At 49.9% G+C, this 25184-nt stretch overlaps 1 pseudogene; it reads left to right on the top strand.

The window, feature by feature from the left end:
- Nucleotides 1-24284, top strand: part of LOC149354028 (uncharacterized) — a 96756-nt pseudogene extending 72472 nt beyond the window's left edge.
- The last annotated feature ends 900 nt before the right edge of the window (nt 24285-25184 follow it).

The following is a 25184-nucleotide window of genomic DNA, read 5'->3' as shown; positions in this document are numbered from 1 at the left end:
TGTGTAATTTACGCTAAAATAACTAATCACGAAGACAGCATTAGCTTACAACATGACTTACTAGCAGTAGGAAATTGGTGTTAAAATGGCAAATGTCTTTAAATATTCCTAAGTGCAAGGTCATGCATTTCCATTCACGCTCCAACTTAATTTCATATATCTACTTTCTCTGCGGTTCTTGTTTACATGCTACTAAGACGTACAGATATCTTGAATTACACCTGTCTGACGGCCTTACGTAGTCAACGCACATCAACCACATCATGAAGCATCCAGCCGATCCCTTGGCTATCTTCAGCGCTCAATGAATTTCGCCCCAGCACGTGTAAAATTACGAGCCTACACCGCGTTAATACTCTGAGATGTAGAATATGCCGCCGCCATTTGGAACCCACGTCACGAATACCATTCTGAGAGCACATAAACTATGCAGAATCGCGTCATTAGAATTGTTTATTCCGATTATTTATCCTAGAGAACTGTAATCGATCTAAAGAACCGATCCAGATTGCTATTATTACAGCACCGTGAAAAACTATCCAGTTTAGCCCTCTTTCATCGTTTCTACTGTTCACTTTCGTTAAGCATTATGTCACAAAACCCTTCTCGTTTTCAGCTCGTCACAGAAACAGTCAACAGGTGTCAGACCCTTGCCTAAAAACACAAACATTTGCGCATTCTTTCTTCATCCGAGAAGCAAAAGATTGAAACATCCTTCCCAATGCCACTGCAATAATTGAATACACGCTTGAATTCAAAGACAAGCTTAAATCTTTAGACACAATTTAGGTTTCCGTGTACCTTTTCCCTCTAACACTATCTGTAGTCCAGAGTTCGACGGAAATCCGTCTGGTCAGGCATGGTGATGCAATGAAGTGAAGTAGCAGTCACTGACCATAGTCGAAAAAGCCGCCGCGGTGGCTCAGTGGCTATGGTGCTCGGCTGCTGGCCCGAAAGACGCGGGTTCGGTCCCGGCCGCGGCGGTTGAATTTCTTTGGAGGAGAAATTCGAGGCCCGTGTACTGTGCGATGTCAGTGCACGTTAAAGAACCCCAGGTGGTCGAAATTTCCGGAGCCCTCCACTACGGCGTCTCTCATAGCCTCAGTCGCTTTGGGACGTTAAACCCCATAAACCAAACCAAACCGTAGTCGAAAAAAGAAAGACGTTTCGAAACCCGTACGGGTTTCTTGTTCACAGTGAGCAGGACAAGAGCGGTGGCGAATTTATATCCGGAGAATGTGACGTAAAGATCGGGCGTAGATGCCTGGCATGGGGTCAGCGTTCTTGTTTAATGTTGCTTGTGTTGTTTGGATGAATAGCGATTCCAGCAGAAGGAGCGTCGTCAGGTTTCTTTCCTTAGATAAGATGGAGGCATTGCCCCAGTCAATCTGGTGGCCAGTGTCGTGTGCATGACCCGCCAGCGCATTTGTGGCATGCTTTTTGTTTTTCACATCACGTTGGTGGTCCTTTATGCGTCTTGAGAACTTCCCTGTCTCACCGATGTAGGCATGATTACAGTTCATGCATGGTATTTTGTAGACGACTCCTGGAAACTGCTCATTTGGTAGTCGGTCTTTCACATTCATTAGCTGATTCCGCAGCTTGCTGACAGGCATGTGGGCCACGTGCAAGTCGTATTTTGAGAACACACGAGGCAACGCTTCGCTGATAAAAGGCATGTATGGAATGCCTGCTCGTGTTCGATACGTCCTACAATCAGTGGTAGCTGGATGTGCAGCTCGTTCTTGTATCTTTGATATGAAGCGGCTCGGATAACCGTTGGGTGACAGTTCTTCGTGCACTCTTTTCAACTCCTTTTCTTGATCATCTTCGCCTTTGCAGACACGTGTCGCACGTTTGGTCAGTGATGTGACGACGGAGGCTTTGTGCGCAACTGGATGATTTGAATGAAAATTTAAGTACTGGGCTGTGTGCGTAGGTTTTCTGTACACAGAGAACGAAAGGCGATTGTCCCTCCGCTCGACCAGGACATCCAAGAAGGGAAGGCGGTTTTCTTGCTCAAACTCGGCCGTGAACTTCAAGCTTGGTTCGACACTGTTTAGTTCATGCAGAAACCGCGACGGGTCCTCTTTCCTTAATATGCAAAAACAGTCGTCGACATACCGGTAGAAGACCTTGGGTGCTGGAGTGAAAGCATTCAATACCTTGTGTTGTAGTGCTTCCATGACGAGGTTTGCTGTGGTGACCGATATGGAAGCGCACATCGCAGTGCCTTGGGTCTGTCTGTAGAACTTTGAATTAAAGGAAAAATACGTATTGCTTAGGCAGAACCGTAGCAGTGTGCTCAGCTCTGGAACGTCGAAGGGCGTACGACTTGCCAGATTGCGGTCCTTCTCCAAAGCTTCCTCGCACGTGGAAACGGCTAGGTCAACCGGTACACTGGTGAAGAGTGCCGTGACGTCGAAGGAGACCATTACGTCCTCTGCGTTCAATTCCAAATCATGCAGTTTCTGAACAAAATTTGAAGAATTCCCAATGTACGTCCCAGTCTTTCCGGATAAAGGGCTGAACACTTCGTGGAGGTACCCCGAAAGTCGATACAGTGGCGACCTTGTGAAGTCCACTAACGGGCGTAGGGGCACTCCAGGCTTGTGGATCTTCGGTAGACCGTATACAGCAGGAGCCGAACCATTTGTGCATAGGAGGCGGTAGTAAAGTTTCTTGTTATCCGGGGGCCCGAGCTTAAATAGGCCCGCCAGCAGTTCTTGCAATTTTGTTTGCAATCTGGCCGTAGGATCGCGTGGTACAGACAAGTAGGTGCCGTCTTTCAGTAAACCGATCATCTTGTCATTGTATTCACTGCGGTTGGGCAGGACGGTAGCATTCCCTTTGTCTGCCGGTAAGATGGCAATCTCCGGGTTCCTTCTGAGGTCGCGTATGGCTCGTTTCTCAGCCACAGAGAAGAGGGGCTTATGCCGCCACTTCGAGAGAACGCCAATGGCGCGAGTGCGGGCTTCATCTCGGACGTTCATAGGTAGCAGGCTTACCGCACGCTCAACCGCACAGATTACCTTTTTTTCTTTTCTGGTGAGCGATCTGTATTAAAGTCCAAACCGCGGCAGAGGACAGAGGTTTCTGCTGCGCTTGGCTTGTAGGAGGAGAGGTTCACTACAACCTGTCTTTTGTTCTCTTTCCTTGGAATCCGAACAGCATCAATCTTCTTCTCATGCGATGCCTTGCAATGCCGTTCTCTTACCGCTGCCGTGTAGTTGGCGAGCAGTTGTACGTCCGGAAAGCGCTCTTGGACAATGTATTCGAGCTGTCTCCGCGCGAAAAACGAGTCGGTCTCGAGGCGCTTTATCTTCTGCCGGCATTCCTGAACACGTGCAAGTACCACTTTCCTTTCGGCGTGTTGAATGATCTGGTGGCCCCAGACGGAGTGGACGGGAGTTTTGAGACGGAGAGACTTGGGTACCAGGTTCTCCCACTTGCATGTCAGGTTGAAGTCTAGATGGGTCTTGAAGGCTGCGACTCTTGAAGTTAGTGAAACAAACCGACGAATCTTGGTGACCACGTCTTGTCCGTAGATACTCCGATAGTTCATGTAGTCAAGAGTTCGACGTAAATCCGTCTGGTCAGGCAAGGTGATGCAATGAAGTGAAGTAGCAGTCACTGAACGTCTTTCTTTTTTCGACTATGGTCAGTGACTGCTACTTCACTTCATTGCATCTAACACTATCTATTGCACTTTGTTTTACTACGCAGATTTCATTGTGCACTAATCCGTTATTGAACTCTTACCCACCGCTGAGGAAAAGAAGGAATTGTGAAAGAGGCGCCGTAATGCACTGCTGCAGGTGAATTTCGACCGCCTGCGATTCCTTAATGCAGCACATGGGTGCCTTCTGCATTTGGCGTCCACTGAAACCCTGCCACGGCGGCCAGCATTCGATCAGCATCCTCGTGTCGTGCTCAGCAACCGGGCGCTGGAATCACTGAGCTACCGCAGCTGGTGCACCAGGTTATTTGAGACCAATTGGTCTCGAGGTTTGGGTTCGGATACGCCGAGCGTTTTTAGGAGGAGGAGGAGGTCCTAGACAAAGGAAATGCGCATGAATTCCAGAAGTTTCTTAGTACGTCATTCGCGAACTTGAAAGAAATTCACGACACAAGAGCACGTCAATATTTTTAAGTTTATTCTTCCCAGGTTTAGGCTGAGAAGGCTCATTGTTTAGTGTTACCATATTTTCGCTCTCGTTGTCATGAACAAAAGCTAAAATTTATTCCACGAGTAACAGCCAGAAGGCTCAAATCGTGAGCGCTCGAGGAAGCGTTCGTAAAAAATGCAACAGTTTAAATGGCCCTGACCAGGTTTTTGACATTTTGCGCAAAGAGCACATGCATTGCGGCTGCAGTCGTCCTCGCAAAATATTCGGATAAAGTTTAGCGCAAAAGGCGATGAAACTTCAGACCAAAAAGTGCTCGAGCCCTCTGGCGACATGACCAATCTTCTCGTCGACGCAGGTGGCCTCAAAGAAGAAGCCACGTGTCGTGCAAGGGCCAAAGAATTTCATTGGTCCATTAGGCTGATTAACGAGTCATGACCCCGCGTTTGGCCACTCGTGTTCCGCAGTCCCGCACTATCGCTGCACCGTTAGCTCTGCACTGCCTCGTGACTCGTTGACAGTGGTGCGAAAGCTACGCACCCGACAAGATTGCTTTTAAACCAATATGGAGAGAACAGTGAGAAGAGCACTTTTGCGACAGCCTTCGTAACTCACTCGCAGCATTACTCGAAAGCGTATAGAGGTACTTAAAGTTTTTGAGGTCTTGCATTGTCGCGTTATCACGTGATTATTTGGGTAGTTTATTGTTGCGGTGCTAATTTGTCGCGCTTTTTTATCCAGTTCTATCTTTAAGCGCATTCTTAATCCTCCGTACTCCTGTTTGGAAAAGTTTAACTTATTGGTTTGGTTTATTGGGGTTTAACGTCCCAAAGCAACTCAGGCTATGAGGGACGCCAAAGTGAAGGGCTCCGGAAATTTCGACCACCTGGGGTTCTTTAACGGGCACTGACATCGTACAGCACACGGGCCTCTAGAATTTCGCCTTCATCGAAATTCGGCTGCCGCGGCTGGGATTGAACCCGCTTCTTTCGGTTCAGCAGCCGAGAACCGTAACAACTGAGCCACCGCGACCGGGCGTTTATAAAAGTAGTAAAAACATGTCTATAGACGTCCCATGGACGGCGAGCGGTCATCCGATTCGGCCAGAGTGTCGTCGTCTCGGTCCACTAGTGTGATAGCAAACACGGAGGACAAAGGGGTGCTGACGGACGTCGCCGAGCTGCAAGTCACTGCCCACCTAGGCTCTGTGAATGCAAGAGCGCCCAGGTTGGCAGAGCAGTGAGCCGTTCTCCAGGCGTCAACCACGAGGCTTTGACATCGATGGCTTCACCGGTGAGTTGTCCGAACAGAGAACACAATTTAGCAATGAGACTTTTTAAAAAATATTTTGGCAGTATTATTTAGTCAATATTGCGCATTACACTAACTTGACAATACTGTCACGTTAGTGAACACGGACTCCAAAGGCAGAAATACTAGTTTGAAGAGATGGAAAACTGCAATCCTGTGCGCTGAGAGAACCAAGACGAAACAGCCTTTTATTACATGGTGCTTACCCCGTATTCCAGGCGATTCAGATTACCACTGAGGCAAAATTACGTAGGTAATTTCTTCGTTATGAAAATGAGCGTGTCCTTTGAATTCAATATCTACTGCCCCGGGGCAAGCTTTATAATCTGGGCATGTGCGCTGGAGCTATTGGGTGATGTGGTTGTTAGTTATAAAATGTTTTTTTTTCTGAACAAACATGTAGTTGCTGCGAGTCAGTGCACGTCTCTGTTTACCTGTCGTTCTCTTTCATCCGGCCACGCTGTTTCCTTCCAAAAGTCAAAATAAATCGCTATATGTGGTGCTACAGCATTATTAACGTTACAGCGGTCAGGGCTCTGTGTCACAGAAGAGCCGGCGTCGTCGTTAACCGTGAATAAACAATGCGCGAAAATTCCCCAGAGAATCGACCTTGGCGGCAGCTGGGCCACCTAGGTCATGTGACCTTGTGACGTCATCACAACCCACCCACCAGATTCTTAGCAAACAGCCCGCCGTGGCAGGTGGCAGTCACTTAATGACTAGTGACGAGAGGTTGCTCGGGAACAGCAAACAGGGTCTAAAAAGACCCACCGGTGGCAGCACCTGCCATCGCAGGGCAGTGGCGCGTCGCTTAAACGTTGCACCACGGCTCCAGGAGTGGACTAGGACTTCGAGCGATCTAAGAATATAAAACAGAGAATAACCAATTCTGCATATATATGTGCTAATCCATTAACGCTATGTCTTCGCACTATAAAGCGAAGCGAAGTGTCCCCTCTCTTTTCATCATTTTCTTTTCTACTGCTGCACACCGAAATGAAAATTGGCCGTGAGGAAAGTTGGAAGCCACGCCACGAGAAGGAGCGATGAAGAAGGAGGTAAAAATAGGAACGCAGAGAAAGGCGCCGTAGCGGAGGGCTCCGAGTCTAATTCGGCCGCCCGTGGTTCTTTAGGATGCATTGACAGCTCAGCGCACAAGGGCGCCCTTTGAATTTCACTTTCCTCGAAAAGCGGCCACCTCGGCAGCGGTTTGATGCTGCATACGGAGCTCAGGACACAAACTCGCCAACCACTGAGTCACTGCGGCCAACGACATATACTGTTCAATTGCAAAAGAAGCGACTGATGCTGTGTTCCTCAAACCCTGAAAGCAGCCAGAGAGGCAATGCGCGCTGGGCGGTTCGATGAGTAGATGCAGATGAAAGCTGCGGCCCGTCCAGCAGTGAAAAGTCCTTCCCGAAACTCCAGTACGGCTATCGTCTATGTGGAGTCCTAGAATCTGCAACGCGTTTTGTGCGGTGCATCTCATGCTTACACAAGAGGGACAGTTTTACAGACACCCCACGGCCACGATTCCTGGACATTAGTTTCAATTGTGAGCTAACTGCAGAATATTGTAAGGTACTGTAATGAAAATAAAGAAGATAATGGCCCATTCTTGCGATGCGTAGCAAAACCTTTCGCTTAAAGTTTCTCCATCGCTGGCATCAAGCAGTTAGGACTGCCTTTGTATAGCAATAGGGTACGTTTTTGACGGGAGCAAAAACGTTCCCGGGAAAAAGAATGCAAGAATTCCAAAGGGAGACCTTCGGATACAATAATTGTTAAAGCGGAATCGCACGATAAATGAAAAAGTTGCGTTCCTAAGCCACTTCTAGTTTAAACATACGCTTGTGCACGTTTTCCTGGTATGTTCCTGACAGTACAAGCTTATCACAACCATCACCTACATCTACTCACGGCAACGAGAGAGACGAATTTTGTTTCTGCTCCCGGAGGATGAGATGTTAAGCAGTGAAAAAGTATTAAGTTCCGCCAGTAATGCCTTAGCAGCTATGAGCAGGAACTCAGCTATGAGCAGTGGGAGGCGAAGCTGGCTCACATAGAGCTCCCCCTTCAGCGCCTGCTGATTGGTCAGGCCTGGAAGGCCGTATTCGCCCGCTGGGCCTCAGGCGGTGCTGGCTGGGCAACATTATTTTTCTTTCTTTTTCTCTGCCCACATTAATACACGTCTCTGTGCAGCTCAAACTACGGCCCCTGCCTATCCCTGTGAGCAAAGCTTACCCCGCACGAGCCACTAAAAATACAAGGCACAAGACAAAGAGGAATGGCGCAATGTTTTTTTTTTCTATTTCCTCCTCAATAAAAGCTCCTATTTCCAGCAGTTCACCGCCTGTGTCTTGGCCACTCCCCCGTAGTGGGTATGTGCCATCTTTGCTTGAGGCCAACCAACCAACCATTCCAACCAGTTTTTCCCAAACTGAGCTCCATTTCAAGCAGTTTCTGTAAGCTCTCCAGTCGGCGCAATACGGCGAAGTAGTGAAGGGCACGCCTACCTGCTCACGCCATGGCGCCAGCACGCCGGTCGCTGCGCAGCCAGCGAAGGGCGCGCCCGCGTTGTGCCTTGTGCGCTTTGCCTATTGTTGAGTTTCGCATGGTTGCGCATTTAGTTTTACGGGTACTCGAAGTTTTTTTATGGCCCTCAAAATTACAACACTTCTTTCGAAGTGATATTTGTTGCCGGTTGGGTAAAATGTGGTCAACTTGAAAGAAAATGAACAAACGAGTTGAAAACAAGCGTCCTCCCTTTATTAGTACGGGCACGTAATTTTTAATACTGCCGGGGAAAAAAAAAGGCAGGGCGTTAAAAACTCAAGGACTAGAGTCTTGTGCATCTAAGACTCCGCGGCCTTCTACTGTGAAAACGTGAAGACGTGCAGTGACGACAAGGGAGTGCGCTGTTTAAAACCACAGGGAAAAAGTAAAATTGTAGGACTTTCTAAAAGATTCAAAACCATAAGCAGGTGTATCGGAAATAGTCTTCTACGCTTCTGATGTCATGTAAATCTCACCCGCGCATTTATTCTTAGTGATCCAACCCAAAGCGAGCGATTGGTTGGTAGCCTCTGTGGTAACGGTCACGGTAGAACAAAACGCACAGCTGGCCGTGGAATGGGACATATAGCTTTTAGAGGACAAATAATAACGTCTGGGAATGGAGGAATGCCTGTAAATCATTGGGATATGTCATCTTTTGTGTGGTGCATCAACGTTCCGTATATGAGATGCGTAAAAGCATGTTGTCCTTTTTTTTGCTGTTTTTGTAAGGTTTATCAGGATGACAGCTCCTTGTAGTTTGCATTTTTCAGCGGACAGTGGCCGTAGGGAGCGACCATCGCTGCTGCGGTCCGTGTTGCGGTAGCAATGGACGCACAAGAAGCGCGGAATGAGCTTACTGATCTACCAAATGAGGACGGATACGGTATCGATTGGTTATTACATTTATATTGAGCAAAATAGATGTTCATTTCGCAAAGCACATGGTGTCTTCTGAATTGGCACTGTTTGACGAGGGCCCAGGCGGACCTGCGTACATGGCCAGTCAGTACCGCTCGGAATGTAATTTTTCGTTTTTCTGGAGCGAAAATAATTGTATAACAATAGGAGACCCTACTGAACAGGTCTCCTGTACTGAATTTTAGCATCCAAACTGCGCGCGCCTCAAACCGAAACCGGAAGTTGGGTTCTATAGGAGTGTCCGCTCTTTATGAATCCCTTTCTCCATGCTGCTGCATTCGTAAAGACGCTGTGGTTCAACACGCAGAGCCCGCAGCACGCGAAGAACCGCTGCTCCGTATACCTAAGCGGAAAAGTGAAAACTGCTCCGCTCATATCTCACTGGAACGGCAATGTGTTACAGTCGCTTTGGTAGTGTGGTATGCCCTTGCCACTTAGTGTGTATGCCAGCCAGAAAGGTGTCTTATAACGCCTTTGTGGGAAGTGTCGGATGTTATTTTCTGATGATCGCCTGATATCTTCTAAGAAAATGGATGTTCCGTAGTGAATTCTCTTTTTTTCGTTTTCTGGCACCTACAGTGGGAATAAATTATTATGCTTTTTGTTGACTGTACTGAGTGAAATAGTGCATGCGGGTTATTTGTAGTTCTAGTGCTGAAACCACTACAATGAACGTGCACTGGGGAGTGATTTGAAGAATAGATATGCTTTATAACCTTCTAAATATTTAGGAACGCTTTGATAATGAGGAAGTCTATCTCCATATCCGTCGCAAACATGAGCCTTACGCTATAGACATACTGCTAAGCACTCAAAATTGCAACTGAAAAGTATTTTGTACCCACTGAGTTTTACTGATGTGTTTTTCATGGGATACTGCCTTTATGTATTGCCTTATTATTGTAGACATGAGAAGAGATTGTTGAATGTAACTTCTCTTATCCCTGTACAAAATCTCGGATGCTTTGGGGCTATCTCTATTTGTGTGATAAGCATGGAGCAGTCTGTAATAAGGTCACTTGTGTTATTCGCCTTTCTTGGTAGCATCCAGAAAGATATAATTGCTTGAACGTTTCCTATTCCCACAGCGTCTCTCTTCGCATTTGATCATTTTCCCGTACCTATCCTCGCTTTCCTATTGTGTGAACGCTGCAATGTACGTTTCATCTTGTCTGCGTAGGTTTTGATAGTATTGATGAAAATAACCGTCCCCATATGCTCTAAAAGGCAGCCGCGATTTCAGCAGGAAAATGCGGCGCTATTTGAAGCCATCTTACGCCACATATACACATCGAGGAACTAGGATATCCACTGCACATGTAACTCGCCTGGACAGCAGCTTGGGCATGTTAGTTACTCATTTGTGACGGAACAGCGCAAAACACCAGCACAAGAGACAAGCGCTGACTTACAACTGATTTTTATATCGAAGAAACAGTGCTTCTTATATTTTCTTCACACCCTCAAAACACATCCGTCACAACCATATCGTTCAAGCGTTCTAAAATGACAATATAAGACTTATAATCTGAGAGGTTTATAATCACATTTTTAATATGTCGAATTCTTTCTTTGTTAAAGCAACAGACGGCGTGCTGCGACAATCGTCGCGCAGCCTCGCTATCGAAGCTGCCTCGATTATATCACGAACTAAGTGTTCTTTGTGATTGGCCAAGGCTCAACATTTTTGGAAAACAGGAGCACAAGTTTTCGAAGGGTAGTCTCTGCAATGAATTCCCAGGTTCCTGCAAGCTTGCTCGAAATAAGTTTTGCGCTCTAGTAGCCTTTCATTCATGCACCTGCCAGTCTGCCCTATGTATTGTTTCCCACATGTCACTGGCAACGAATAAACAACGCCTTCGGTACACTCCACAAAGGGGGTTCGACGCTTTATCGCGCATCCCTGCTTCTTTTTGGTCGGGTCGGAATTGACTCGTCTGCACAGACTTTTCAGTTTATTAGGAGTAGTCATCACTACATTCACGCCAGCTTTCGACCAATGCTTTTCAGGCGATGGGAAACGTTGTTAGTGTAGGGTATTGCTACCACCAGCCTCCTTTCTTTCTTTTTCGTTGCCTCATCTTGCTGCTCGGGCTTAGCCTGCATCAGGTGCTTTTTCATCTGCTTGGAAACAGATACCAACAGGTGCGAGGGGTAACCCGAGTTGCCAAGCCATTCTGTCTGGCGAAGGATGCTCACTTCCATTTTGTGAACACAGGACTTCCTCAAGACATTTGGGAGCCACAAGTTCACCATACCCCTCTCTGTCAGCTTTGAGTGAGCTGATTGGTAGGGCATTGGCGCTTTCTCCCCTCTGGGCTCAGAGGCCCAGCAGGCATGCCGTCTAGTGAATTGAAGTCTCAGGTCCAAAAATCTGAGAGACTCTTGAGCAGGAAGCTCGTGCGTGACAATAAGTGGCTGCAAAGCCTGCGCAAAGCGACCCACTTCCTCCATTACTGCTTCTAGCTTATTAGCGCGTTGGCCATCACAAAAAACAAGGTAGCCATCAACGTACCTAAATAACCTTTCTAACACTTGTACCAGCGAGGGTTACGTTCAGTTCAGGAACCTGTCTTTTTCGAGCCAAGTAGCCGTCCGGTGCGTGTGTCAGCACGCCGTCTGTTGCTTTAACACAGAAAGAATTCGACATGTTAAAAATGTGATTATAAACCTCTCTGTTTATAGGTCTTAAATTGTCATTTTAGATCGCTTGAACAATACAATGGTGACACATGTATTTTGATGGTGCGAAGAAGGTATAAGAAGCACTGTTTCTTCGAAATAAAAATCAGTTGTAAGTCAACGCTTGTCTCATGTCCTGGTGTTTTGCGCTGTTCCGTCGCAAAACATGTAACTTGTCTCGCGGGTAAGTTCAGCCACTTCATATTGGGTCACTATTCTGAGCCTGAGATTGTGTACTGTTTTCTAACTAATAAACCGGTTTTTATAAAAATTTCCTCTGCTGTCTCTTTAAATCACAATGCATTGCTCGTAAACTCGGGAGCAGATAACGAGTCGCAAACAAAAAGCTATGAATACACCTCAAATGCACCACTCGATCTTTAAGAGAAATTATGGCCTTGTTGATGCATTAACCGCTTGCAATTCAACGTTACACACGAAGCGCCGCCGCGGTGGCTCAGTGGCTATGGTGCTCGGCTGCTGACCCAAAAGACGCGGGTTCGATCCCGGCCGCGGCGGCTAGAATTTCTTTGGAGGAGAAATTCTAGAGGCCCGTGTACTGTGCGATGTCAGTGCACGTTAAAGAACGCCAGGTGGTCGAAATTTCCGGAGCCCTTCACTACGGCGTCTCTCATAGCCTTAGTCGCTTTGGGACGTTAAACCGCATAAACCTAAACCTACACCGAGGGATAAGGAAGAAAACGCAACGAGGGCTGACAGCCGAAACATGCAGAGACCAGAGATGTGCCACAAGATTCTGTGCTTTCGCCATTTCTTTTCAGTATGCTGATGTGCGATATTCCTGTACACCCTAATGTTGTAGTTTATATTTACGCAGACGACATGACCTTTTTTGCCTCTGCAACAGATATTCATGTGCTATATCGTTCTCTAAAGGCTTAACTCAGTGCACTCAAGGTTTGGCTGGAAAACATTAGTCTGGTTTTAAATGTGCACAAAAGTAGTATGCTATTTTTTCTATCCAACATGCCTTTATATATCTCGTTACACTATCGCTCCGACAACATACCACAGGTAAAATCTCGGCGGTATCTAGGTATTAGTCACGATGTTACAAAGGATTGGCGGCCCCACATCAAGACTACCGTTAGAAAGGGGTGCGTGCACTCGGTAGGCTACTATGGATAAGTAATAGGAAATTTGTCATGCGCCTGGACACGCTACCTCTTCTTTAGAAAGCCTATGTCGTACAAATTTGTGAATTTGGTTGCATACTCTTTTCCCGCTCCCCTAAAAATAGGCTTCATCCGTTGCTGCTGTTAGAAAGGTGCAAACTGCGCTTCTGGCTAGGTCTCTCTCAATCAGTTTGCGCCTCAGTTCTGCACCTGGAGGCTCGTATTCACGACCTTAACTCCCGTTTCCATCTTTCAACATTCAAGACTTTCTTGGGGGCATTTGTGTCTGCTCCTCGTGTGGCTAGACCAATTTTTGTCTCCCTCCCGACCCTCTTTCTCACTCACCATTGGCGAAGAATCCGCCTCCCTTAAGTTGTTTTTACTCAGAATTTTTTGTCGGGCATTGGTGTCGATCTCAACTTGGTACGTAGAGTTGGTTACTCAACGTCCCCTGTGGATATTAAGGCGGAAGCCTTTAATGCCCCATTGTTGTAAGCAGAAGCTGTTGACAGAAATTTCACGCTTTTCAATTGGTCGAAATGATCGTGACGTCATAGTGCGTGAGTTTCAAACGGGGCCAATTGTACTTTGGCTAGTAACCATGCAATTAATTAAAGGTATCGTATAGTGATGCTCCAACTAAGTGGGACTGAGTGTAGTTCATTACTTAATTAACCGATTAGCTTAATTAAGCTTTCTAGTCAGACCAGATAAAAAAATATTATCGAAAAAGAATTTCGTCCAGTTCGGGAATCAAACCAGGGTCTCCGGAGCGCGAGACGAGCACGGTAACCACTCCGCCATGCCGGCTTCTTTTTCCTTTATAGCTTGTCTTTTACACAGAAAATTGGACAAACCAAACAATCAACAAAACACAATAAACGCTATGTACATACGACTCGTGGTCAGCCAGCATAAATCTGGCTTCATCTAATTAAAATTCAGGCAATGTACAGAGCGGCTCTAGTTTTGAGAGCCACTCCGGAGGATCCGCAGCGGCCTTCTGAATGGCCAGAAACATGTCCATATTTTCTCGAAAGTAAATCCTGGCAGGTCTTGCGTCTCGGTCACAATGGTAGCCTGCCATTCTGGAGCGCCATATACAGTGGAGGCCTGTAAGCATTATTAAGTCGAAAGGCACCCCATCCTCATTTTCAACAGATAAGTACCGAATGCCGTACGGGTCTAGCGGAAATTCTTTCTTTAAGGTTCGCTGCAACACATTCCAAAAATAAACCCCTTCCCAACATTGTAAAAAACATGGTCTATTGTTTCCGGCTTCCTGCAAATCAAACAGTGAGATCCCCAGGGCAAAAAGAATTCCTTTCCCTCTAAAAATTTTTTAACCGGTAAGGTTCCGGTGTGCAGCTTGAAAAAGAAGGTTTTTGTTCCTGGCGGCACCTGCATTTTTTTCACTCTCTTTAAAGCATCTTTGCCTGGGCCTCCACTGTACAAGGCCCTGTACAAGGGCACGGGGAAAACTACATCGCACAAAGCACGGTACAGTTTCTTTCGTTTCACAGTGGACAAAAAGTCATTCGAAAACCGCGCGGAAAGAAACCTTACACTGGCAACGATTTCCCGGTAAAAACCGCTGACCCTACTGTAAACCTCAGCAGTTCCGACTACGTACTCCGGCAGCAGGCGCCGCAGCCTAACTTGGCATACGGTGCGCAAAAACGGGTCTCGTGTGTCCCGAAAAAACAAGAAACGATTCACCAGCTACCGAAGAAACAAATGGCCCAGTCCCAGCCCACCTTCCTGTACCCGTCTGAACAGGTTGGTCCGACTGCAGCGCTCCCAGTCAGACGACCAGATGAAGACGGCGAAAATTCTGTGCAGCTTTTGAATGCTTAACCGTGAACAGTGCAACACCTGCATGACATACCAGAGCCTGCTGATGAAGAACAGGTTGCAAACAGTGGCTCTGGCAAAAACTGACAAGGTCGTCCCTTTCCACTTATCCGCTCTCTCCCTTATCTCTTTGACCTGCCCTATCCAATACTGTTCGCTGTCACGGTACGCATCGAGCGGAACGCCCAAGTACTTATCTGGTGTCGTCGTCCAAGGCACACTGGCGAACCGTTCAGGCGTAGACGCCCACCCGCCATGCCACAGCCCGAGGCACTTCGACCTGTTAAACCCGCTTCCCGTAGCTTGGCTGAAATCGCGTACACATTTAACTGTCTCTCTTATGCCTCCCTCGTCCACGGCAAACACTGCAATGTCATCAGCGTACGCTAAGAGCTTAACCTCGGTTGCTTGCAAACTGAATCCGTTTATACTCCTGTTTTTCAGTATTTTCAAACAAAGGGTCTCCACAAAGGGTCTCCTGGACCCGACGGGTTCAGCGCGGCATTCTACAAAGAATTTAAACTTGTAATTTCCCCGTCTTGAAGGTTATCTTTAATGAAGCCTTTAAAATAAAAGCATTGCCTCCATCCTATGGTTCGTCCCACACTGTGCTGATTCCCAAAACGGACGACATTGACAGATTACGATTAGTAACAGCTGTGGGAATCCTGGCTTTCCGCCGTCGCCTTTGCGCGGCTAGCCGGCCTCCCGCGTTGTTTCTCCTCTTTCCCTTGCTCCCGCCTCAGGCGGTGGAGAGGCGGCTGGGTGACTAATCACTGTCATTTAGCCACAGCTCCGCCCCGGCTCCCCAAGGGCCTTTGCCATTGGCGCCTTTTGGCGGGAATTTGGGACCGGCTTTGGGCGGCCGCGCACCCCGCGACCGTCCAAGCGGGGCCCAGAGAGAGAGATCCCTCCGAGACAGCGTAAGGTGCGTACGTTACTGTTTGTCCCGGCCGGCTTTGCCGCTCGGACCAGTGCATACTCGAGCTCGCCCGCACGTGTCCTCTGACCTGCAGCGGCTCGAGCCTGTCCACCGGGGTCCAGCGACCTCCGACAGGCGTACCTTGCGTTGATTGCCCACTCTCTCTCGCAACCGGCCCAACGGTCGACACGAGAGGGAGATCACAGCACTGCCGCGGGGACATTCTCCTGCAGCGGCGTGCTAGCGGCGCACATTGCTCGAGTCGCTTCGTGCGCGCAGCGGAGCCTTGCTCCTCGCGCGCCCCCGGGACGGGGTGACTATTGAGGGTGTGTGTATCAGCTGGAGGACGACGTGAATAAACGTCTCCTTTGTGAACTTGGAGGCCTATTTCTTTGCGGCGAATCGCTCTCCTCCCAGCGGAGGTTGAGTGCACCGCATCGGTGTCCCAGTGTATGTGTGGTGACGGCTGATCGGGGCCCTTGGCTCGCGCGAAGCTCGAACCCGCGGTGGATGGTGGCCTGTGTCCACGTAGAAACCCACAACTGGCGCCCAACGTGCTAAGTCATTGGCGCTTACGCCTTTGATGGCACATTAGCCGAGCAGGTCGCCTTGCCGATCACGCTTGCGCACCGTGTCTACCACCCACAGCGGGGCACTCGGCAGCTACATGTCGGCTCCCTACGGAGTTGTAGCGTCGTTTGATCCGCTGGCTGCTGTTCCTTCGAATAGCTAGACACCGTGGTTGGCCGCGGCCCCCATTGGGGTTTACGGCGACACAACCCAAAATGTCGACCACGCGGCTCCCTTTGGAGCTGTATCGGAAGCACCCTGCGTTGCGTCCGCTGGTCGCATGCCTCAGCTGTGCACGCTTTCCGCCCAGTGCGAAAGCAGTTCGTGTCACGCTGCCGCAACCGGCAGTTTCGAACAGCAGCAGCCGTGCCCCGCGAGCAGTCAATTCTGCTCCGGAAACGGCGAGGCGCTGGCCCGGTTCCCTGCGGAAACCGCGCCGCTCATCGAACTAGGAGCCTTGCCTCCCTCGTTCGTGCAACCCGCCCAAGCCTCCACTGAGGCAGGGGCGCAGTCGCTGAGGCCGGGGCTCCATTGAGCCAGATGCGGAGAAACTTCGAGCCATACTCGAATTTCCCGCGCCCAAGGACGTACGCGGCCTGCGCCGTGGTGTGGGAATGGCCAACTATTATCGTCCTGTGCCCGCGTGCAGGCACCCTTGACCGAGCTCTTGGGAAAGACTGCCGCGTGGCGATGGGAGCCCGAGCAAGAGCGATCCTTTCGCCTCCTGTCTAGTGCCATTGCCGAGACAGCGCAGCTCAGGCTACCCGACCTGACCAGACAGTTCGTAGTCCAGACTGACGCGAGCGATCTGGGTTTAGGAGCAGTTCTCCTACAGGAATTCGATGGCGTGCTGCAACCGCTGGCCCTTGCCAGCCGCTCCTTGCTGCCCTCGGAGAGGAATTATTCCGTGACCGAGAAGGAGTGCCTCGCCATCGTGTTTGCACTGCGCAAATTTGACGTCTACCTTGATGGAACGCAATTCGTGGTGCAGACAGACCACAGTGCGCTCAGTTGGCTGATGCGGCTCCGCGAGCCTGCGGGTCGGCTGGCGCGCTGGGCTCTCCTGATACAGCATTACGACTTTTCCGTGCAGTATCGAAAAGGGAGCACAAACGTGGTAGCTGACGCGCTATCCCGTGCCCCACTCGCCAGCGGCGCCTTGACGCCTGTAGGCGGAGGGGGCGAAACAGCGGACGAGCCGCCGGGCGGCAAGTAGGGGGAGCCCGCAAACGGGTTAACCCATTCCGCTAACCAGGCAAGCAGCGCTTCGCAAGGCGGACGAGAGGTAAAGCTCTTCGTGAGCGCCTCGGAGTTGCCGACGCGAACGGAAGTTTTGGCTGCAAACCTGAGTGGGGACGAGACCAGGCTCCCCTCTGGGATGACTGGAATCGTTTTCAGCCCTAAGAGCTACTGAAAGCCCAGCAAAATGACCCGTTTTGTCGCGAGGTGAGCGACGGTCTCAGGGAGACGGAGCGCCGTGACGCTACTTGTATTGTAGCGGGCGCAGGGGGGCAGAAGCCAGCGTGTGTCGCGGCGAACCCCGGGGATTCATATTTGCTGGACCATGACGGGCTCGTGCTGAAATACATAGCCACCGATGACGAGTCCATCGACCCGTTCAAGGTGGTTATCCCCAAAAGTCTGAGAGGCGCACTGTTGAGATTCTCTCATGACGAACCACTGGCCGGTCATCTGAGTGACTCCAAAGTTTTTGCAAAACTGAGTCAATCGGTGACGTAGCCCGGCATGAAGCGTGACATTTTCCGCTATTGCCGTTCCTGCCATGTCTGTCAAGCGGTGAAGTCACGGGGCGGCAAGCCGCCTGGAATGATGAAACCGATTGACAGTGTGCGTCCGTGGCAGATGGCCACCTGCGATTTGATGGGGCCTTTCCCCAGGAGCAAGCAGGGGTTCATAGACCTGAAGTCCTACGCGTCACGGTCTGACGAGCTTGCGCCGGTACCCATTGGTATCAAAGGCAAGCGCAAAGGCACAACTGGTGCTGCGGAACGCAAGCGTACGGAGCACCGGTACAATCTGAGGCGACGGTCACCGGTGTGATTGATGCCGGACGGCGGACTTTTCCGCAACCGAAGGCACGCAGCCTCAGCTAGCTGGCGAGCTTTCTCGTCAGGCCCTACCCAGGCAAAGCGCGGTGTGTTATTTTTTTGTTTTGTTTTGGCAGTATGCTCAGTTCCAGCCTTGTGGGTTTATCAGTTTATTTATTTGTTTTGTTTTAATCAGTTTTCTAGCCACTTTCGTTTCCTGCTGGCTCGTCTGTTTTTGTTCTAACGTACCCAGATGTACATAGGCAAACTTCAGCCCGCTCGTGCTTGCTCTTATCTTCTAGAAGCAAAAGATGGGTGTCGTTTGTACGGCGCGCCTCCTCTCATTTCCGGCCCGACTGTGGGTGGTGGGCTCGTTAAGGAGCCGTGTGTCGCGGTGCGAGTTTCTGTGCGGCCCGTATGGAGGGGAAGTTGGCGGGGCGTTTGAGGCGATAGGGGGCGGAAAGTGCACCCTTTGACCCTCGCCGCGGCGCCTCTGGACGCTTCTGATGAGGGAATCGTTGTCGCCGACCAGCGTCCGCGCACGTGCCGGTGTATGCGTGTTTGTGGCTGTGGCTGTGTGCGCGCGTAACCATGAGCCAAGGCGACGCCTGTGAGTTGTGCCGTGTGCTTCTGCGTGAGCGCGAGGATGAGAAGGACCCCTCGCTGTGGCCAAGGTTACACATCAGGACCCCGCCGAACGTCCTCGCCCGTTTCAGCCGGCGTGAAGGGGGGTGTACTAACTGTCTTGTGCCCGAACGTGATGTCGTGTCCAAGGGCGCGAGGTCAGTGCCCTGCCGCTGCCCCTTCGTCATCAACGGAAAGAAGACCGCCATCAGTCGTCGGCCCTCCCAACCCGTTCAACTTGAAGTCTGCGAGCGGTGAGTCGCCGACAGGCCCACTGGGCCGCGCCATCGAACTTTGAGGCTGGCATCCACCTGTAACACAGCTGTACAGTGGTATTCACATCTCCTTGTGTACCGTGTATATAATCTGCAGGCTGCTTTGATTTACTGAAGCGTATGCCAGTGTTTGTTTGTTTGCCTTGTTTTCCTTTGTTTGTGTTGTTTTTTTTCTTACGTTGTTGTGGCTGGAACTGAAGTGTAGCTAGTTTTTTTTTGTATGTATTCATTTCTTTATTTTGGAACTGAAGTGTAGCTTATTTTTTTTCTCTATTCATTTCTTTATTCTGGCCGCGTGCTTTGCCGATGGGTAGGAGGGCATTTAAGGAGAGGGGGATGTGGGAATCCTGGCTTTCCGCCGTCGCCTTTGCGCGGCTAGCCGGCCTCCCGCGTTGTTTCTCCTCTTTGCCTTGCTCCCGCCTCAGGCGGTGGAGAGGCGGCTGGGTGACTAATCACTGTCATTTAGCCACAGCTCCGCCCCGGCTCCCCAAGGGCCTTTGCCATTGGCGCCTTTTGGCGGGAATTTGGGACCGGCTTTGGGCGGCCGCGCACCCCGCGACCGTCCGAGCGGGGCCCAGAGAGAGAGATCCCTCCGAGACAGCGTAAGGTGCGTACGTTACTGTTTGTCCCGGCCGGCTTTGCCGCTCGGACCAGTGCATACTCGAGCTCGCCCGCACGTGTCCTCTGACCTGCAGCGGCTCGAGCCTGTCCACCGGGGTCCAGCGACCTCCGACAGGCGTACCTTGCGTTGATTGCCCACTCTCTCTCGCAACCGGCCCAACGGTCGACACGAGAGGGAGATCACAGCACTGCCGCGGGGACATTCTCCTGCAGCGGCGTGCTAGCGGCGCACATTGCTCGAGTCGCTTCGTGCGCGCAGCGGAGCCTTGCTCCTCGCGCGCCCCCGGGACGGGGTGACTATTGAGGGTGTGTGTATCAGCTGGAGGACGGCGTGAATAAACGTCTCCTTTGTGAACTTGGAGGCCTATTTCTTTGCGGCGAATCGCTCTCCTCCCAGCGGAGGTTGAGTGCACCGCATCGGTGTCCCAGTGTGTGTGTGGTGACGGCTGATCGGGGCCCTTGGCTCGCGCGAAGCTCGAACCCGCGGTGGGTGGTGGCCTGTGTCCACGTAGAAACCCACACAGCATACCGACCGATAGCACTCACGAACGTCGAGTACAAAATTTACATGAAGGTTCTGGCGCGAAGGTTGCAGACCGTGATTCATTACTTAGTTGGTCCGCATCAGACCTGCGGGATTAAAGGGTGGTCTATTTTTACAAATATTCACGTGGCGCGCAGTGTCTTAGAATGCTGTGATGACACTAGTGGCCAGGTGACATTTCTCCAGATCGATTTAGAAAAGGCATTTGACTGCGTCGCCCACGAACTTTTGTTTGCAGTATTGCGCCATGTTAATGTTGGTTCTGTTATTCGCGAGGGTGTGGCCCTGGCGTATCGGAACTGCACGACGAGATTGATCGTTAACAAGAGTCTGGGGGCCCCCATTAGCGTGCAGCGTTCGGTGCGCCAGGGCTGTCCCCTCAGCCCCCTTTTATTTTGCATTTATGTGGAGACTCCGCCATGCCGGCTCGATGGTTTGGAAAGAACAAAGGCGTCACTAGTGAATACGGAGTCTTCGTTGACTCCCATGTTCCTCCCTTCGCTTTAGGCGAGGTTCAGGTGTCCACCGAGGCAGACACATTTCCTTTCCTCAAAAACTAATTTACCAAGCAAGACGTCGAGCCGAACGGGCGACGGCGTTCTGTGGACTCCCTGGCAGCGTTGCAAGACGCTATGGCGTTTCACACTCAGAGGTGAATCTTGACATCTTCACCACACATCTGGGACATTAGCACAAACCCCGCGCTTAAGGCTTTCGCCTCTCCGCGCTTTAGGTCAACAAAGCGCCCCCTTAAATTTTTGCCTTTAATAATTTGTTCCTACCCAATGTGAAGCGTCTGCCTGCCAGGGCACTAAATGGTCTCCTCTCTGATCACGTTGACAATTTCCCTCACCATAGTGTCAATGCTACAGCTGCGTTTGAGGGCGGTGAGAGGGCAGCGGTTGGTATTCTTTAGAGTCTCTCTCCTGTGGCTTTTCGGCTCGAGTACCGGATCACACACCAGTGTTTCTAGCGGAGTTTATGGCTCTTGGGCTGGCTGCATTGAAAATTCCCTCCGAAAAGAGCCCTCCATTAGCGGGATTTAATGAGTGCGGATATAGTATTAGGTTGATTTAATAGAGCAGTATGACTTCCAGAAAATTACACATTGATCAGTTAGCTACCTCACCTATCACATACATTGCCACAGCACAGATGCAAGCATAAAAGCAACACCGGTGCTGAAGAAAAATGTTCACGTATGGAGGCTTCTCTAAAGCGTACAATCGGTAACGAGCGAAGGAAAGCAATGCCACTAAAACTTTTCGTACGGCCAGGCGCAAGCGACCCAAAGCACGCATGAGACCGTGGGTGGCTCTGTATTCACGCGAAAATTGGACGAGAAGTGGACCTTCATTCCGCCACGTCAACTAGGAGACGGTGCACTGGATTTGAACGTCGCTGCCATGACCGAAAAGGCGCGCACACTTAGCGGACACGACGCCCTGTAAGCGAAAATATAGTTTGTGGGGCACGATATGTTAGCGCGTCCCTTTAGTCCCAAAGGGGTGTTTCTAACTGTTCGCGCTAATATTTCCGTTGGCACAACCGTGCATCCTTTAATTAGTTACTATTTCCGAACAGTCGTCGGTAAGTGCTCCATTACTTCAGTAGAAGCATCAGCATTGCTCTTTGAGATTGCCAGGGATCCTAGGCAGTTCAGCTTGCAGCGTTATGCATGAAAGCAGGTTAACTGTAGTGTACGGTACCTTTGAATATAGGCTTCCTTGCATGGTGAGCACAAAAACTATGTAACCACTGAGACATTGCGGCCAGCGACAAAGGCATGCCGTTCAGCTGAAGGAGAAGTCGCTGATGGCGGTGCACCTCAAGCCCTGGAAGCAGCCAGAGAGGCCATGAGGGCTGGTCGATTCGATGAGTGGAAGCATATGAAGGCTGCCGCCCAGCCAGCACCGAAAAAACTTAGCCAATACTCGAGTACGGCCACCATCAATGTGGCGCTCTAGCACCTGCAACGCGTTCCGTGCGGTTCGTCTATGTCGAGCTTCCACACTAGGCGCAGTCTCAAAGCCAACCAAAGTCCAGGGTCCTTGGGCATGAATTTTAATAGTGAGGTGAGTGGAGAATATTGTCAGGAACCGTATGGAGATATTGAAGCCGACTGTTCAGTTTTGCGATACGTATATTTCTCTTCAAGTCTGTCCTTTTGCTACCACTGAATGGTAAAAACTGTCATATGAAATCATGGTAGAGAGAGGGTGCGGTAGATGGTCCTTGGCGATCACAAAATGAACAAGGGAGGGGAAAACCTCAGGTTGCTGGAGCCAACGTTTCGACAAGGGGACTTGTCTTCGTCTTGTGGAATGTTTTTCAAGATAAAGGAAACGTCAGTAGCAAAAAAATGCAAGTGTTTCGAGGAGAGATCTGTGGACATACTGACTGTGGCAGTGCAATCTTACAATATTTTTTTAAAAATTACGTTCATGGGAAACGTAGTGGTGAAAAATGCTGTAGTCCGGAATTTCCGGTTATGTCCCCAACAATACTAGCTTTTCATCAGAACCACCTGCATCTACTCTCGACATCCAGACTACTGATTTTTGTCTCTTTCCAGGTGATAAGATGGAAAATGGCAACTGCAGCGATTTTTCGATGGTTCAGATCTCAATAAAATTGGTGTCAGAAGTTCTTCTCGATGTCAACACTGTATGTTGCAAACAACACTGCGGAGAACACCGTAGTTTCTTCAAAATGTAATTTTAAAAAAGGCTGTCACACTCCCGACTCATGCGACCAAATAGGAGGTTTTTTACGGCCAACCCTGTGCTCTATGACGCCACAGGTTTGGAAGCAGCGTGGAGCAGACGACGGCGACAATACACATAACCATCTAGGCATCGCCTTTACCGATAACATTGAAGACCGCAAAGCTCGAAGAAATAGAGGTGGGTTGGACTGTACACTTACAATTAGTGCTCATCCTTGGCACAGCCTTATACGTGGCTGGACGACTGCGGCGCTATGTGGAGCAGCATGTCAAAGCACAGACTGGCGGCGGCCTGCTTGCGACCGGCTTCGTGAGTTCACCAGATAGTTTTAGCTCTCGTTTAGTACATTGAGGTCCCTGGAGGAATGGGTGGCAGCTGGTGATGCCCTGTGGGATATCCAAATGACTCAGCGAAAAACAAGAGAGTCGTTTAACACTAAATTGCGAAAGACAAAGAAGGATGCGACAAATAGAGTAATGCTATTCAGCGCGTCAATTTGTCCCTGAATTTGCGAACACTTTTGAGCTGGGAAAATTTCGCTAGGATCCGTTGCCAAGACAGGATTCTTCTGATGGAGGAGTTTTGATGACGTCAAAGCAGACCGAGGTTGAGGTCGGATGCTGTGGCTGCGCTGTTCCCATGCATGATGTCTGTTAAACCGTCCATACGGCGTCAGGAGAAGGAATGACGAGAAAGCGAGCAGAGATAAGTATATTAGAATGCGTGTTCTTTTAGGTCATTAACCGTCACTTCCTAAAATACTGCAAGAAGCGAACCGCAGCCAAAATTATTTTATTAATTCAGGCAGTCGTGTTTATATTGACGCAAGAGATAGAATGTTGTCTAGCAATAACCTATCGGTCGGCATCGTAACTTCAGCGTCGTTGTTTGACGAGATATACCAGACCCATCAACATGTCAGAGCGTATAAATTGCTTCAAAATTCTACGGAGTATGCATCCTGGAGCAGTAATATAGTCGTCATGGCGCGGAGCATTCTTATTCTCATTAGGATGCACCACGTAACTGGTGTTGTAAAATTGTACCTAGCGTCCGTTTAGGTCCACGATATTGCGGTGAAGGAATAATATTGAGAACAACCGGTTAACGGTTGTTACAGATCCAACCAATCTTGGGCAGTAGATTGATTTCGTCTCTTAGCGACGAGCGGCATTCGCCACATGTGCATAATTATTGCACATGTGTTGTTAAATCTATACGTTGGACCGTTTTATACTTCGAAATTTCAGGGAGGGTCACCCTTGGAAGCCATGTCGAGGCGCGACGAGCTGCGTTCGCTCAGCATTGCCATGATCAGCCCTCTGCCGTCGCGGCGGGTCTTCGTCAAATCGGGAATCGCGTAGGCTAAACGTTATCAACGAATCGTCGCAGGCACAGCCTGATGACATTTCGAAAGAATCGCTGATATTCCATGCAGCCTTCGACAGGGTGTCCTCACAGCAATACGCTATTCGCGCAGCCCGGCATTTGGGCAGCGGGCGCATGCTGCTCACTAGGCAGACTGTGTCGTCATCACTGACGTCAAGAAAAGCCAAGCTCCGGGCCCAGCTCGGAAGTTCCGTTACCGATTCAAGGTTTTTGCTACACTAAAATATTATTTGCGTAGTGTAAAAAATGAAGTTGCATACTGAGATAAAAAGCCTTCAGCAATACAAATGAGCCGTTAAATCTCGGTGGGCAGAAAATCGCCGGAGTTCCCCTTTAATGTCTGAAGAAGTATTATTTTCCGCCAGTTACGTATTTGTAGTTAAAACTACGCCTTCTGGTCATCCCTGGGAGCATAGTTCCTCCTGCACGAGCTACAAAGAATACAGGGCAAAAGACAAAGAGGGATGGCTCGAGCTTTTCGTTCCATTCACGTTTGCAGCCCCAGCGATCGGAAACTTCGCAGAGGCATCAGAAGGGGCGCTCTTTCTGCAACAGACTTGGCTGCTAGACCTTTCTTCAACTTTGGTCCTAAGTGGCAGGCTATTTTCTTGCCACCACGGACATGACCTTGGTCCTTTGCGTCAGCGTTGAACTGATGCCATCAGATCAGCAGTGGCCGCCTAAGGCGAGAGGAACGCGCACACCTTGGCCCGTGCTGCGTGTTCCTGTCGACGGGACCGGATCGCCGACTTCTCCAAGCCCCTCCTCGTCTCGGTTCGGCACCCCGAGCAGGCTCTCTCAGAACTCTGGGCTTGCGACTGCCATCACCACCGCTCTCCAGGCCCAAGGTTGCCGATGCCTCGGTGAGTTGCGAA

The sequence above is a fragment of the Amblyomma mixtum genome, chromosome 3, assembly GCF_055824585.1.
Source record: "Amblyomma mixtum isolate Tamu chromosome 3, ASM5582458v1, whole genome shotgun sequence".
NCBI classification, from domain to species: Eukaryota; Metazoa; Arthropoda; class Arachnida; order Ixodida; family Ixodidae; genus Amblyomma; species Amblyomma mixtum.
The sequence above is the reverse complement of the archived record's forward strand: the minus strand, read 5'-3'. Positions and strand labels throughout refer to the sequence as shown.